The sequence below is a fragment of the Corvus brachyrhynchos genome, unplaced genomic scaffold (genome assembly GCF_000691975.1).
Source record: "Corvus brachyrhynchos isolate BGI_N302 unplaced genomic scaffold, ASM69197v1 scaffold22, whole genome shotgun sequence".
Classification (NCBI taxonomy): domain Eukaryota; kingdom Metazoa; phylum Chordata; class Aves; order Passeriformes; family Corvidae; genus Corvus; species Corvus brachyrhynchos.
This window is the reverse complement of record NW_008238355.1, coordinates 7,985,897-8,003,751: the sequence shown is the minus strand read 5'-3', so window position 1 is coordinate 8,003,751 and position 17,855 is coordinate 7,985,897. Positions and strand designations below refer to the sequence as shown.

The window sequence follows — 17,855 nt, the reverse complement described above, 5'->3', positions numbered from 1 at the left end:
TGTTGCTGTTGCTTGTCAGAACAGCTGTGCTTTCTCATTAGTCAGAGGTGTACTTGACAAGCTTTTGCGTACATACAAGGGAAAGTCACCATTAACCAGTGCCCTGCATAACTTTTGTGCTTATTTGTGTTTTAATAGGTAAAGCCTGGGAATAAAGATTACTGGACACATTAAAAATTACATTTGATTGACTGAAAGAGTAAGGAAGTAGACCAAAATTTGGATGACCACAAAGGAATGATTTAGCTCAATCCACGAGAATTAGGAGAAATGTTTTCTCCTAATTGGAGTACTAATGCCTCTGGCACAAAGTATGTGGCAGTGGCACATTGTGTCTCTGGCATTAGTGATCAAGTACCTCAAAAACATATTAGCTGATGAAAAAATAAAACTGAGGTTAGCTACTAACATTGGAAAATATATCCTCCCCGAACTCTTCAAGTGGAAAAACTGTACAGCATGAAGCATTACATTTGATTACTTTTAGACAGCCAAACTTTTCAGTTTCATTTCAAATCTGGAGAAGAGCATTTGGCTTAAAAAGTCACGTATTTAACTGTTTATATGAGTTGTTACAGTGAATAATAGTAATGCACTAATCCAACCCTTTTTAAAAATCCAGCCAAAATATTTGACTGAGTAGGGCTGGATTCCATTTTGATTTCAAGCCAGATAGAGGAATTAATCTTATTTCTGTTCATCAGTGTGCCCTTCTATTTTCCGTGAGTCTGCATAGGGCAGAAGATATGCCATTTGTTGTATGCCTACCTCCACTCAACTAATACTCTCTTTTACAGACATTGGGTGAATTCAAGGTGCGTCAGTCTCAGGCTGAGGCCTAAGTACTTGCCCTGCAATCTGATACACTAAATAAAACCTATGTCCAAATTGTGTTACCCAAGTGACACCAAGTGTCCTTCCCAAAGTCTGATGAACAAACCTGGATGTGCTCCTACAAGCAACAAGTTGTGGTTAGGATGACAGTATGACATTGATTTCTGTATAATTTACATGTTTAGAGCAGAAAATATTTATTTATTTGCTGGTTGGATTATTGCTATTCTTTTAAATATGGGAACTCAAGCTGTCTCACTGCTCCTCACAGATCTTGTGTGAGTCCCACTGGCACTACAACATCCTTGCAGTCTCTATAGTATGCTCCTACAGAAAAAATCTGGAGAGTCAAGCTTGGTTTCAGGAGCAAACACAGCCACAGCTTGGGCATGGACAGACAGGTTGTTGTGTAGTGTCAGATCCTACAAGAGCTGGCAGAGATAGTTGGAGCTCAGCAGACACCTCATTTATCCCAGCATCCTGCCACTGGCCGTATCAGTTTTAGACCCACTCAAACCAGCTTATTGACGTCAGCTAGTTCTTACCTTCTCCATCCCAGTCAACATGTGGACACAACCAGAGAAACACACCAGAAGTAATTATCCATCCTAATTGTATGTTAGTACAATTTTAATTTACCTTCATGCGCAGGGGTGTTTTTGTTCATTCCTTCATTCACAGAAATTTATTTCCTTAAACAGTTTATTTAAGTTATCTTTACCATAAGATTTTGGAAAGTCCAGGGTTTTTTGTTCCTTTCTCATTTTTACCTGTTTTGCTCTAATTCAGCTCCTTTTTGCAGGAGAGGCATTGTTTTCATCCTTTCAGGTTATACTCCTTCAAGTCCTGCACTGTCATCATCTTTAGGACAATTCAATATCTTTCCCAGAACCAGAGTGTATCTGGATTTTCACACCATTCCTTAAACTCAAAACCCAGTATTAGCACCTTTCAGTCTGTGACAGGGGGGTTATATATTATTATTACTATCTTAAAGAGACAAAGTATATTCCCACCTATACATACTGTAATTAAGAAATCACTGTCTTCAGAATTCTGAAGGGAGATCATTCAGTCCTGGTAACTTGCTATTGCTGTATCTCTCAAATTGCTTCATCACTTTCATGACATGTATCAGTCTGTTAAGTCCACACTTTTATTTCCTCTGAAAAGTGACCATGGTATAGTATTTAGAAACAAAAATACATTGAAAGACCGGGGCAACTGATTTACTGGAAGACGTTCAAGTTCTGAGTATTGTTAATTGTCGACGATGAGATCTAATAAAAATCTATAAATATTTGAAGGCTTTTAACAGTAGTCATAGAGAAAAGAAATTACTGGCTTTGTCATTGAAATATTTATCCTGTTGTATCTCTCTTATAGGAGAAAATGACAGCAGTACTTCAGACACTGTGGTGTGGCAACTGGTGTTGATTTAAATTCTGTAATCAGAATTCTGTAATCAAAACCACCAGAAAATATGAAAAAGAAAATGTAGCAATAGGTCTGGAAATTTTATTTGAAAGCATAGTCCACTGAATAATGGTGCAACATCACAGATTAATTTGCAGAATCCCCATTAGCTTGATAAAACTCCAAGGAAATGTGTGGACAGAAACTGCACTCCTTTGGCATCAGGATTAATGAAGTAGAGAAAGGAAGAAATGAAGGAACAGAGAAATTCAATATTCAACCTCTCTATTCCCTCTCTTTAGCACATGATATTGTCTATACATGTACCATTTGCACTGGTAATTAATTTAATAATATGATATCTCTTCTAAAGATCTCTGACTATTTTAATTTCTCACATCTTATTTGATCTTTCACTCTTAACTGCTCCTGGCCTGTCAATGTATGATCTAATCTATTCGTTACCTGGCAGAGTATCAACTCCAAAGTTTCTTTGCATTTTTGAGGCCCACTTTAGTTTTATACTTTTCTAAATTCGTATGAAAACAAAATATTAGGATTGTTTACAAGTGCTTTAGGGGAAACATGAAGGCAAAGGAGTTATGGCTGGCTTACCCCACATGAATGGCCTTCATTTGAAACTCAGAGTTCTGTTGAAAAGTAGAGCCAAATGAGATTAAGTAATGCTAATTATATCTGTGGAGAGCCACATAATAGTTTCAAGTCTATTGATGGTGTATTTATTTCCCATTTCACTGTTTGCAGTCATATTTCGGTGACATAAATCCGACCTGTCTGAAGGACAGAATGCCATCCAGAGAGACTTGGACAAGCTCAAGAAGTGGGACCCTGGGAAACTTATCTGGTTCAACAAGGCCAAGTGCAAGGTCTTGCCCCTGGTCTGGGGCAACGCCCGGTATCAATACAGTCAGGGGGAGAAGAGGACTGAGAGCAGGCCTTAGGAGAAGGACTCGTGGACACTGATGGATGGAAGGCTGGACGTGCCCCAGCAATGTGTACCCTCGACCCGGAAATCCCACTGTGTCCCAGGCTGCATCAAAAGCAGTGTGGCTAGCAGGTCAAGGGAGGTGATTCTGCCCCTCTACTCTGCTCTGGTGTCTTCTGTAGAACATGCTAGCCTGAAGATTTTGGTTATTAAATGTATTAAAACATGGAGGAAAATTATCTATTTCAAAATTACCATTTAATTATTATATATTTGTGATTTTTAAATTTGGGTATAAATAAGTTAGGTGCTTTAGTGTACTTTGATACACTCATTTTTACATAAATTTTGAAATCATTTAGAATTATTCTGTTCATTTTATAATCAACACAAGTTTTTAACTAGCCTTTAAACTTATCTGTTGCAAGTTAGTTTCAGACAAAGCACTAAAGTATTTACATAAGCAGGTCAAACATAGTAAACAACCAGCCAAAACTTTAATAACACCAGATTACATCTTTTAAGTAATTTTTAGTCAGTGCTTACATGTATAAACATTTGGGGAAGTGATTACAAAGAGATAGTGATGACCCCAAAATTTCTCCCTCCACTGACTTACTCAGCGATTTCTTCTTTGCTGTTAGATATTAAATGATCCCATCACCAATTAATCTGAGTACTTGCTTTAATACAGCTCTCTTACAATTGAAGTTTGAAGATATTTCCTTAACTAGATACATCTTCATGTCTTAATCTCATAATAAGTATTAAATATAACTTGACAATTTAGAATATCAGACAATGGTTTTATTAAACTTACAGATAATCTGCTGAAAAATTATAATTGCTTCTTTTTTAATCAGTGTATGAGTTCACAAAGTAGGAAAATTGTCTTTCTACATGTGGTCAAATCCTTAGTTCTCCAATTCACAGAAACTTCCTTTCAATCCAGCATAGCCTGAGTAAGAGATGAGTAGGTGTTTGACTGTGGTAAACGCAGTGTTCAGCAAAATTCTCTTTTCCTGCTGTTACTAACAAGACAGTTACTATTCAATATTGTGCTTCATACAACATTTACTTTTCCAGACCATGATAATGTTTATAAGCTACAGTACTTGATTTTTCCTATTTGTAAAGAAACAGACAAACCCAGTTCTTGCTTACTATAATGCAGTGGTTTGGGGGGGAAGGTGATTTTTGGGGGTTTGGAGGTTTTTTTTAATTTTCCCAAAGTTATGACACCAGACTCTTTGTGTCTCAGCTACCAGGTGCATAAATGATCAGATTAGAAGAAGTAAGAATTATTTTATTCTAAAGATTGTACAAGAAGATATTATTCAAGAAGTACACACTCCATTGAGGAGTCTCTGAGACAAGAGGTGTGGGTTGATAACACATCAAAAGAGGTGCTGACTAGAAGGCCCTAAGGATATGTTTCTGATAGAAAAAAGCTAAATTTGTTTGAGTACCAGCATCTATCACCATCCATTACAGTTATTCAAGAAAAATAATAATATTTCATGGAGCAAATTTATCACAGAAAGTAATCAATCATTTCTATTATAACTATAAGTTTGATTATGATTTTAAAATTGTTTTCTTTTCTTCTGGGCTGGTTTTTTTTAGCGTACAAAGTCCGTAGTTGGTTATTTAACTTTGGCTTCTCTGTAACAGCAAGTCTGCAGACTGCAGGTGGATTGAAAAGGGATTTTGGCAGTGTATTCAACATATTGAGAAAAATACATTTTTCCTGCTATTACTTTCCATTGTTAGTCAGTCTCCTGCCAGTGTTTGGGGCGACTGTCAAAAAAAAAAGCAGGGAATAGAGTGATGAAATATGCTTTAGAAATCAAACCAGCATTTTGTTACATAAACAATAGTGGAAGAGAAAGTGGCTTATTAATACCTATGATATCACCTGCCATCTGAAGAGGCTCAGCCCACACTGGAGATGTAAGATATGGACACAAATTTCAGGTGTGATCCCAAACTTCAAGCTGTATCAGTCAAAGATATGTCTGTAGTTTTAGCCAGCATTTCACACCCATTTGACACAAAGTGCAGAACAATAGGGAATTAGTCCCACTGAGCTTAATAAAAACCTAGAAAGGGGAAAAAAGTGATAGTTCATTTGTGAAGCCCTGAGAGAAGTATGTTTTTCATAACTTAAAAATGTTCTGGGAGGTACCAGTATAAAATAAAAAAGTTCCAGTATAGCCAAGAGGAAAATAGAAAACACAAATAAAAGCATATGGAGACCTTTAGAAACAAGTTAAAATTTGCCTTCTACAAAGTTCCAATGCAGGTCATGAGGAAAGGACAGTTCTGGGTTTCCTCTCCAGATGAAGACCTTGGCTGTGTATTTCTATCCAGCACTTCTTCCAAAACTGCTACATTATCCCTCTTTCTCTAACACCTGCTATGTAATATTTTACACTTGTTCTGTCTCACTTGAGGTAGAGGAGGGAAAAAGACACCAGCATCATCAAAAGTGGTGCCCAACACTGCAAATGACTCTACAAAAGCAAGCCATCCCCACTGCCCTTTTGTCACATGACTGAGGGTGTCAGTTTTCATAGACACCATCCAAGGAACAGCAGCAGCTGAAGTACAGGAGCTGACACCTCAAATTCAGTGTGAATGAAAAGACTTATGGGATTCCTCTGGCCAGCCTTTCTTTTATGATTTTCATGATATGTGGTATTTTGAAGAAGGAGTGCTGCTGCTTTTGCACACAAGTAACTTGTTGCAGTGGGTGAGGAGGAGGGTTTTCCAAGCCCCACACAGCGAAATGCATTAAAAATGTACACCATGCTAGCTATCACATATTTCTGTTTTCTGGTGGCTTATTGCCATGTAGCCTGTTGTGACACCACAAAATCTATTGCACACATCTGTAGTCATTTAATGCCATGAAGCATTCATTAAAGATATATTGGCCAAGGTTATCTTGTCCTTCCAGATTCAGGTTGGTTCATGTACACCACGAATCTCAGTCTAGTTCCTTTCTTGTCCTACTCTGTCAAGAGTGGAAGAGCTTGGAAACTGCTTTTTCCCACCTTATTAACAGCCTCTCCAAAGGCCCATGAACAAACTTGGAGACATCTTTGTGTCTGTCCATACAGGGGCAAAGCCATATGTTCCAAAAAGGTTCACATTCAAAACGTTGTTCAACAAAAAAGAAAGGGACGCTACCAATGCTGGATACATTGTCTGAGACCATCCTCTGTCGCCCAATCTTTGAGGAGAGGAGAGGGGAGGAGAGGAGAGGAGAGGAGAGGACTAATATTTCAGTTGAAAGGGACCTACCACACTTATTTAGTCCACCTGCCTCACCACTTCAGGTCTAATTAAAGTTATTTAATTAAATAACAAGTTAAAGCATGTTATTGAACACGTTACCTAAGTGCCTCTTAAACACGGACAGGTTTGGGACATCCCTCTATTCCCAGTGTTTGGCCACCCTTTTAGTAAAAAAATGCTTCCTAACGGCAAGTTTCAACCTTCCCTGAACCAGGTTTGAACCATTCCCACATGTTCTGCTGGATCCCAGGAAGAAGATACCAGCACCTCCCTCTCCAGTTCCCTTTCTCAGAAAGTTGTAGACAGCAATGAGCTCACCCCTTTAGCCTCCTTTTCTCCAAACTAAATAAACCCAGAGTGCTCAGCTGCTCTTCGAAGATGTGTCTTCCAGTCTTTTCAGTAGCTTTGTTGACCAGCTTGTGGTATTGTGCCTAAAGAGCAGGTTGCAAGCTGCAATGCATAAGGTCTATCTCAGACTAGTAGGACTACCCAAGCTGTACTTGGGACCATACTGGGGCTTGACATCTCTCATTGGCAGCCCTATATCTGTCTGTCAAAGGGTGGCTCCTTAAAAATGAAGGTCAATTTACAGGACCACAACATAGTTGCTCTAAAAGTCAAGAATAAAGAGGCAGTGTTGGGCATGATATGCAAATTATAATAATAAATTCTAAAATAAAACAAACTGACCTCTTTTGCTCTCCAAAACTGAGAAAATTGCTCCCAACAGATGCACCATACTAAGGCACAAATTTCCCAAAGTTAACCCAAGGGCTGTACTCCGGTCTGCTGTTTGTGTTAACTTGTAAAATGACATGTCATGGAAAAGAGAGCAGTCACACAGCTGTCTGGTCTGCCCATGTAGGTGGGCACCATGTCCATCCTGGTGACTGTTATTTACACAAGTCATTGATGAGGAGTCCACCACAACTACAGATTCACCCTACATGTCCTAAAGAGGGTGTCACATTCTCTACTCCGGAGCTGTCCACAGTAAGGTGGACACAGAAGTTATTTTGGGATGAATGAGATAAGAATTTTAATAAAATATACTGATTTGGGGAAATTAAATTCTGGTATTCCATTTTTTGTCAGAAGTGGCTGTTTCTACATTAAGTGTTCCTAGACATTAAACAAACTTGTATCCCACTGATAAGAAATGTGAGTAGCACTATATTTTCTATCCACTCTCATATGGAGCAATACAAACACATATACCGTCACACTTTTTTTACAATGGAGATAAGATCTTTCAGTATATCCACCACCCTCCAGAAATTCTATTCACAGAATACAAAAAATTTCAAACAATGGTAATAGCAGAGGCAGGGGGAGAAATCTGGTTTTCCTTTTTTCTATTTTTTTTTTCTACATTGGTGTTAATTATATGTGACATTGCTATCAGTGCAGTGCAGTAAAAATGAAATGGTACCCAGTGTGCATAGACACTCTGGAAATTTCAAATGACAAAAGCAACAACAAAAATTATACTTTCCCATTCCTTTCCTATGTACCCTGCATTAACATAAGGATATGTGACTTTGCTATCCATGCACTGCAATAAAAATAAAATTGGTAGCCAATGTTCCCAGACAGAACCTTCAAATAAAAAAAAATTAAATTATACTCCTTTTCATCCTGTAAAGAATACGTGGTGTGAGGCACAATTTCACTTCACTGCCACATCAGAAATCATATGCCAGATGATAACCTATGTTTCCTTCTCATCATTAGGGAGAAAGAAAAGTACTTTGGAAAATTTTTTTTAATTTCTTTTCTTTTTATAATTACTAAAATATGTTTTAAAACACTTTCTTGTATTAAGCTCATTGTGTTTATGTATTTCCTAAATGAATGGGGTTTTGGTAAAATGTTTGTGTCTAAAATCATTCATATAAATAAAAATACACAGTTATTTTATGGGATAACAGACTAGCTCTTTGTTTAGAGCTAGTAAACAACATGCAACATTTTCCTCATTAGATGTGCTCATGTTGGCATATTATGACTTCACTGCAAAGTACAATGTGCTGATTTGAAACCTTCTTCAATATATGTTAACAACCCAAATGCTTTAGTTATCCTTGGAGAATTGTTTAATAAAGCAGTAGTTAACATTGCTGTAGTGTGAGGCAATGTGACCTGATGGAATACGCTCACAGAGACAATGGGAGCAAAGCCAGAAGCTGTTCATCTATGATCAGTGAACTGCTGATGGTCCATAGGTACCTTGTTCAAGATGACAGCCATCTGACTATCTTTGTTTAGAGCTAGTAAACAACATTACAAGTATTGTGTATGTACTAGGTGCCTTAACTTTATTTTTCCACTATGTAGTTATCATTGCTTAACACAAAGATTGGCTTCTTCAAAAATAGCCAAGAGAAGGCACAGTTGTCCAAAAGACAGTGGCTTTTGAAAAAATCTGGGCTTTGCTTCAAAACAATAGCAAACAAAAGACATCAGTCTAGAAGATTTTGAGCAAGGAACTCTCACAGTTTAACGGGAGGGGGCTCCATCTTTGGGTGCGACAAACCAGTTGCTGTAATGGTTTAACATGAGTGCAGCTATCATGACTCAAAGTCCTCCTTGGAACAGGAGAAAGGACCAGACAAGGCAAACTGCAGGGACCAAAGACTCCTGAGGAAGTGATCTACACACTGGTCAGTCAGAACAAATTGTCCTTTCTGCTCTGGATGTGTTTAAAGGCTTTCTTGACTGTGACTATAAGAACAGAATGAATCCTCCAAACTCTTTGTGCTTTCATCTGGGGTTGTGGGATTGTGCTGTTACACCCTCTATGACCGTGCTCTGAAAGATGAATACATAATTGAGAAATTCTTGCTTCTAAAATATTTCTTAAATCCAACAACAAAAGAGTTTAATCAGAAAGTTACTCCCTTTTCTGGGATAGTTCTGCCATAGCTATTTGGATAAAATGATTGGAAATCAGAGCTACAGCCATTTAAATAATCTGTTAAAAAGCTATTACATTTCTGTAATGCTAGTAATTTTTAAATGGCTCTTCGTTGATTCATGAACAATACATGAACATTACACGACTCACATGGGCAACTTCTATTAAGCATTTATCCCAAAAAGAATGTCAGACAGGGTGAAATCCATTGTATATTGCAGCATTTTCATATATATATATTTTTAATAGCATGCTTTAAGGTTCAACTTCTTACAGAACAAAGTTGACAGAGAGGCTGGGGCTGCCATGGAAGAGCAAGGACCCAACAAAGGCTGAAAGATATTATATAGATAATTGTAAAGATCTTGCTGCAGTTCAAGTGCTTTTGAAGTTCTGTAATGATTTCTTGCTATCAGAAACTGCCAGGTTTAATTGAAGTCAAAGCTTGCTACTAAGTTGTGAAATCCATAGGTGTGTAAATATTAGGGCTGCTATTAAGCAATGAGTCACCTTACTATTAATTGCAAAAAAAAGAATACTTTGCATTGCTTTGACAGCATGGCACATAGTAGGCTATGCTGAGAGGTGCTCTGGTGTATTTGCAAGGACGATCTTCTGCTTTTATTCCTTTTCTAACTGGCTTTGTGTGAGAGTTCACTATATTACTTTCCCTTCATAAAACTGTTTTTCTGTTGTTCTTGCCATTATGTAAGAGCTACATCAATAATTAACCACCTGACTGGGATTCTGTAAGATTAAAAATTTCACCATAATCTGAGAATTCCTTATAATTTAAACTGTTCAAATTTTTTACAGTTTCAAGTTCAGAGCAATAAAGGCAGTCACCTAAGGTTTTACAACCCTTGTGGTGAACATAACCATACTTCCCATGCACAGCCTCTGTAGGAGTGATTGTAAAAGAAAAGTTATTGCTAATTGCCATTTTGAAACAAACAGTATATTGAACAAGATGATCAAAATGCAAAACACTGTTTCTGCTGTGTTATAGAAGTTGAAATATGCAATTCAGTGCCGAAGTGACTTAGACCTGCTGAATGGGTTCTAAATTATGGTAAGCATTTAAATTGATAAGCACAGATTTAATATGGACCACAATGGGATTAATGAATAAATATTAGGGTCTTATGTTACCAATCTACAGTCATATTTAAAAGTAGAACTACAGCTATTAGTTATACTCGGGGTACACTTTACACAGGAGACTAGGCAGCGAAGTGACATGTCTACACAGCCTCTTGCTTGAGCTGAAGAACTCCTGGGGCATAACACTTCAGTTTTGCAGATCAAAGTTCATCCACTTTTCAAGATTTTGTAGAAAACTTAACATAGATTTTAACACATGGCGCTCTTACAGCTCTACTATCCACCAGCTACCAGAGAGTTGCCCTGGGGGGGAAAGTTGGTATGGGTAGGATCCTAGGTAAACTGTACTTCTAGGATGCATTTAATTTTAATGCATGCCAGTTATACTTAATTTTGGGGAGTGATTCTTCTTTTATTGTTGAGTTATTGAGGCCCATAATCAGGTTCCTAATATATTCAACAAACCATCAGGATACATGAAATATCTTACCAGATAATCCTCTTTGGAATCCACAGTTCAGTTATTAAGTATTCCTTTCAGTAATCTCTGTAATCCTATGTTGACAGAGGTCAGTAAAACAGTGGCTAAACCCTGTATGATTAGACTAAGTCTAGGTTTTGCAATTATTCCTTTTATAATTTGTTATATTTTTCTCAGCTGTTCTTACTCCTGAAGGTATGTGACCAGCATTACAGATGTTGCACATGGCAGATTCCAGAAACCATGGAGAAGGTCTTTACACCTGTACATCAGCCAAGAGGTGGAGACCCATCAGCAAACTAGATATACATTCAGAAATTATCTGAGAGTCAAGACAGGTTCTATATGCTGTTTGATAACTGAGATGACATTAGCGCCCTGATGTTCACCGCCGCTGGATTAGCAATTAGGGTTAAATCTGCACATGCAATGGAAGTTAGCAATGCTGCTATTGTCCAAAAAAAAATAATTGAGTGCCTTTCCTCCTTTTGATTATAGTTAATTTAAGGGAAGGATTGCATGCTGCATGCTTTGAAAATGTTTTATGTGTCTTTGGCTGATAGAACACACAGCACATTTGAATAGGCCCATTTATTTAAGCAGACATATTAAATAATTTAAATGTGAGCATCCATGTCATAAATTTTGTAGTCTCTTTAATGTAGGATAAATCTGTGTATTTAAAATAGTCTTTCTTCAAAGGCATCTTTTTCTTTTTTTTTTTTTCAAACAGTCATAAAGGAAACTCTGATGTCTGTGGCATGAACAATGCCAGCACCATCATTTTAATGTTATCCATATGGGCTTCTAATAATAGATAAGAGTTTTTAGAGATTTGTATTGTATTTCTTTGAGACATTTAAAGTCTTGATAAGGAAAGGCTGATTTCATTGGCCCCACAGTTAAAGGAAAGCAGACCTTAATTAAAAGAATTCTGTTCTGAATTAACTAGTTTGACATGTGCTAATTGACAGTTCCTGTGAAATGGTTTTAATTAAAGTCAATATGTCTTTTTCAATTAAAAGGAAATTAAGAATATACTAATATACATTAACAACTTAATCTGCCTTCAATATCCCATACATCAGCTGCTTTTTTTTCTAATGTTATTGGAGAACCATCTGACATACGTCTTCTACTGTTTCATTATGGTATCTCATTACTACTCAACAAGAACCCAGGCACTGGTGGAAATCCTCTACAGCAAGAAGAGAACCTGCCTATAGTCCATGCATGCAATTCCTTATCACTTGCCTGATGAAAGGTTGTCATGGTTTAGGAATGGTGCTCCCCTGTTCAGCGTCCCCAACAAGACTCTCCCAAACCACATGTCACTAGTTCACTCCCCTCTTCTGTCTCCAGCAGGATGGAGTTGAGAGTTGGAGGCAAAAAAGGTGGAAATCACCGGTTGAGATAAGAACAGTTTACTGGAAACAGCAATGAGATAAGAAAACGGAAGGTAACAGCAGCAATATTAACAACAAAAGTATGCAAAAGAGAGGGTGATTCACAAGCAAGAATTCTCACCAAGGACCCCAAGGAAAAGAACAACAGTGGACAATGTCATCACCAAGAAGCTATGCCCTTCTTGGAAGCCAGAGAGTCACTTCCCCCTGGCCCCAACAACTACGTGAGGAGGTATAGAATAACCTCCAGGTCCTGGCCAAAACTAGGACGAAGGTAATACTTCCATCTTTTCCACACAGAAGGGAAAAAGACCACTCATGACAAAATATGTCTTATTTATTGCACACTGGGGCACGTATTAACAATTAGTCAATGAATTCAAATTTTTAGTAGAAGTCCTGTGAGTAATGCTGCACAGCCAGGCTTTTATTTCATTATTTGGCCCAAGGAAGGGCAGGATTTTTATTTTTGAGTGACACTTCTCATGCTCTATTTCAGAAGTGAATGAGGGGCAGAGTTCTGTGATTGGAATGGTTTTAATTGTATATTCAAGAAGAAAATAAAAGCCATGCCTCTTTAGTAGAGCAGTGCTGAAAACAATCCCATTGTTTTTGCCGGAAATGTGATGTGGCTGTTTATAGCCACAAAATTAAGGATGCAAACATGCAGTTGACGTCTTGCTACCAAGTCCAAGGCTTTACTGCTACTGACTTTACTGACTAAAAAAGCACCATTAAAAGTAGCAGCCCCTACATCAATAAGAACGCTATCTTGAATATGCTCACATATGGGGAACTATGCAGATTATAATCTTTGCATGTGAACTTTGCTCTTGATTTTTCATTCTTTTTTTTTTCTTATTTGGGAAATAATAATGAAAAAACATAGCTGATACAGTTTGGGGAAAGTAGAGACACGAGGAGAAACAACAGAGCAATTGACTTAAAAGACAGTTATATAGTACTAAGATCTGGTTATTGCAAACAAGACCATATGCCAAAGTCAATAGAACGGATTTTTATTTAACAGTAAATGTGAAGTAGAAATAGAAAGAAATCAGAAAAAGAAACTAGAAAGATATAGAGTCACCACCTGTTGGGTGCTGCAAGAAGACTTTATTGTTGCAATTTTGATGTCTGTTGGTCGAAGCGATGGTCGCTGTCTTGATCTGTCAGGAGTGGGGAAAGCCCACAAAACATCGGAGTTCACTGGGTTTATAGTCACTTTTAATATCAGGTGGGAATGCCCAGGTACCTCCCCAGGAGCAGCAAGTTTCACACTGAGTGATGTAATGCTGTGGATTATGGAGCACTTCAGGAGTCTTCGATTGTTTAAGAATGTACAACCGCCTCTCCTTAGCTATGGCCCATCAAAAGAGGTGAATACCTTAGGGCTACCTTGAACTTCCTGTACTCTCCCACAGGGGAGTGTTCCCTCTGGAGCCATTATGTAAGGGAGGACATTGGCTTAATAAAATCACTAAACTCCCTCACAGGATTTGCCTCTTATCAGCCTCTTCCTTTATCTTGTTCAACAACCAGCAGTTGCTGGTGTATGGGTATGCACACCCTGGGCATTTAAGTGGTTGATTTGCTTGAGTCATGTTTGAGTCATGAACCTCACATATAGCTGTTTTTTAAAATTTGTTTCATATACACTGTTAAGAACACAATCTCATGTCTGTTATAAACTTTGTATTTCAGGGAACAAAACTTCAGCTATGAATATTCATTCTGCCAAATATATAATGAAGAGAATATGTCATCTAGCCAGATTTTACCAAAACTTGACTGTGCTCCAGCAATTTATAGCAATTTTTTTAAGTGACTCTTAAATTAGAAAAAAAAACACAAATATTAAAATTCAGTAAATAATCATGTGCTATCATCTGTGACATTAAAGGACTTAGAAAGGATTTTTGTAGCTCCAGAAACTGCACTAGAGAATGCAGTTAAGCTCCAGAAATGTTGTATGAAATGCTCTGGGAAGATTTGGATGTTGTGGTCAGGTGTTTCCACTTTTGCTTGAAGCTGTTGTTTTTTTTGGTATTTGTTTAAATTCATAGTCATTTTAAGAAGCAACTACTACACAAAATATTTCATGCTATTGAAATAAAAAAGACCACATTTCATACTATTGTCTGGTTTTGGTTAACAAAAAGAATACAGCCAGATTTCCAGGACTGTGTGACCAGATTTTACATAGATGGGTACTTAATTTTTTGCCAAAGCAAATGTCTGTAAAAGGCTTAAAACTTTGTCCCAAAGCATCTACTACTCATCTCACAATGCCTTATCTAAGGCTAAAAACAAATTTCTTGAACAGTCTTCTTCAAGGCATGTGAATCATTCACACAAAATTTTAGATTTGGGTCCAAAATTTTGATTGAAGCTAGATGAAGGTTTTTAGATGGTCATTATGAGACCAAGAAGTTTCTTACCAAGCTCCCTTCATTTTTGCTGCTGATGGGTCCCTGCAACTCTAAAGGAAAATTTTAAAGTGAAAAATAATTCAGAAAACCTGCAATAAAGACAAGGAGTAGCTAAGAGAGATACTTTGAAAATTGACTGTTTGGTTTTACCAAATTGAGTTAAACACCCAACTCCCCTTGAAGACCCAGAATAAAGGGACAGATGTGTTATTTCAGTATAACAATTCTGTTTAGCAAAAACAAATGCTAAGTTAGTCATGTCCTAGAGACTCTTTTCCTAAGGAAAAATAGTCACACATTTAGAACAGAAACTTAAATAATATCTTGATTTTTTTCCATTATTTTAAATCCAGAAACGCCTCACAACAGCAAAGTGGACTGGACTCTTAGATCTTTGTGTTCATTGCAGTATTCCAAAATCTCATTATCTAAGCTGGGGAAACATTTATGTGTGTATCTAGGACTATATATGATTCACAGATGCCACATTTCTCAGCATCAGATTTTTTAACCATTGCCTCAGTATGGTGCTGGTGCAAATACACCACTGAAGTCAGATGTGAAATGTGTCTTTAAATTAGCAAATAAACAGATCTCTGGGAGAGAGCAGAAAGTCTGACTACTTGTATTCATTAAAATTCCATGATACTTTGCACAAGTGGAATGCTAATCCCAGAGCCTAAACCGAGACCAAATCCCACAAGCCCTTAAAATGTTCTTAAAGCAGAGTAAGGTTCAGTTTATGGTCCTAGGTGACTGTAGATCCACAGTATTCTGTCTGTCCAAAATGCTGTTTCTTTTTCCACTGGCTGCACTGTTCTTTCTTCTCTCACTCCCTTTCACTGTAGCTTTGCTTTAAACTGCAAATTTATTTCATATATCCCCTATTGTGGCTGTATTTCCTGAACAAGTGAGAGAATGTGGACGACAGTATGTAAAGCACTAGGAAAATTTTTTTCCTCTTATACCGCCTGCTAATCTTGTTTCAGAATTTCAAGTTCTTGGTCTAGAAGTGGGTAGAAAAGGGACAAGAAGGAGGTGCATAATGTAAAAACCAGTTGACTTGAATCTGAAAACACTTACGAATAAGTTCCACTTGACTCATAAAAGTAGTCATTTTGATTTGAAAAAGCCTCTGTTTGCTGGAACACATAAGTGTAATGAATTTCCAGGACATGTAAGAATATTCTTCTCACAGTGCAAGCACCTGCAGCAAGGCTGATGCTGGTAGCTGTGGCCAGTGGGACAGGTTGGAAGACAAATTCTTTGTCCAAGTAAAGATTGTGCTTTATATAAATACTTTGTGATTATTGTTACTAAATAAGCAGTATCAGTACTCTCGGGAGGAAAAAAATCACTTGTGAATTACCTTTCTGTGGATGAAGGTCTAGATGGTTTTCAGTAGACTGACAGCCCTGAAAGTCAAAAACACAGTAAGAATCAAAAGTAACCAACTTCCAGTTCCTATGACTCCTCCAGAATTCAGCTATCTTTGTATAAATAATTAGTGAAGCAGTCTTTCTGCTTATATCCAGCCTAGCTAGATAGAGCTGTTTGTGGGGGGAATAAACTGCTGTGTTCTTGATGCAAGCCAAGCACATCCTATGTATTTTACAGTCCAAGAAAAAATTTCTCTTGGCAACAGGTTTGCTTGAGAAATCAGCATGTGGGACATGGGGTGCTGTGGTCAATGTAAAAAACTCTGGTTATCAAGCTTTTTCTCCTCAAGCATCTCTCCTTCTTACCATTTTCCTAGCTGTAAATACTGTGCAGGTTACACATCCTCTTAATGCTTGCATTATGGACCATGTTTGATTTTGCTGTCAGAACAGCAAACATTTTCAACATGGATTTTCTCTTGAGCTAAAAAAACAGTCATCTGGGGTGTTTTTGATATCTTATTGGCTTTGCTATTGAGAACTTTTGGCCCGAGGCACCCATCATTTACATACCACGCCCCACATCATTTCTGTTGTTGCTAATTGAATATTCACATTCCAGTGTTCCTGATCCCGACCCCTATTTGTTTTGAATACTTTTAGTACTCAGTGGCATTAATTTTTCTGGCAATATTATTAATATTACCATGCAAGTAATTATTTTGTTAAAGGCATCCCCTTCTCTGACTGCAAAAACAACTCAAAACTGATAATGTGTCTGCCTTCGTCTGTTTCATACAGACTGGTAGACTCGTACAGAAAATAGCCATGGCTAAAGAGGTGCACCAGTTTCCATTTTAAGCTCCTACATTTAAGTATTTAAATTTTTCTACCCTTTACTTTCATGCTTTTACATCTTCAGCTAAGCTTTTCAGTCTTCACCTTTGCTTCAAAAATCTTTCTTAAGTGAAAGCATGAAGTTAACTAGAAATATGTCCTTATTTTAACCATAATAGAAGTTTCATCAAAAACAACTACTGTTGGTGGTTGAAATATGGCATGGAGCAACTTTCCAAGTATATTTCCTTCCACTATGATAGAGAAATCTAATTAGAACTGTGCCTTGATTGAGATGTTGACAGCTGTATTCAGATCCTTCTGAGTACAGAGATAGGGAATACTGTACTGAAGATGCGCAGATTAGACAGATGCTGAATGGGAGATGAGCAGAAGTGGTAACAGGTAAGGAGGACTGTACCTGTTTTGATTAACCTCTGCAGTTCTCCTCTCCAGCAAGGAAAAATCCTACTGGAATGCCCTTCAAGCCGTTATGCTGCTCCTGGTAATTATCAAAATGGCAATCCAAACCTGGGAGATGGATTCACACCATCTGAAATGAAATTTTTTTCAACCTTTGCACCTTTGTGGGCAGCAATATTACTTTTTATGAGGTAAGGACATGCAGAAAGAATTCAATTCTTCATGGATCTGAGACATTCCAGTCCTGCTCTAAGCAGCTGTAGAAATGTAGCACATCAGTGTTAATTTACAATCTAAGAGCCTCTGAAGCTTAAAGGCAAAGTTTTCCTTCTGGGTCCTTCAATATTTTTGCATACACTCAGGGAAGATATATTTAA

General features: G+C 37.5%; 1 long non-coding RNA gene across 9 annotated transcripts in view; it reads right to left on the bottom strand.

Moving 5' to 3' along the window:
- The window catches only part of LOC108446995, a 60,571-nt gene that overhangs the window by 25,810 nt on the left and 16,906 nt on the right, over positions 1-17,855 (bottom strand). For 5 of the 9 annotated variants that reach the window (XR_001862347.1, XR_001862343.1, XR_001862344.1 and 2 more), the window contains 2 exons: positions 16,209-16,254; positions 5,103-5,298 (listed from right to left, as the gene is read on the bottom strand). This is a non-coding gene — a long non-coding RNA (uncharacterized LOC108446995). Of the gene's footprint in view, positions 1-1,516; positions 4,997-5,102; positions 5,299-12,255; positions 12,429-16,208; positions 16,255-17,855 lie in introns of those variants that run through there. The other 4 variants (XR_001862345.1, XR_001862350.1, XR_001862348.1 and 1 more) reach the window with 3 other exon arrangements.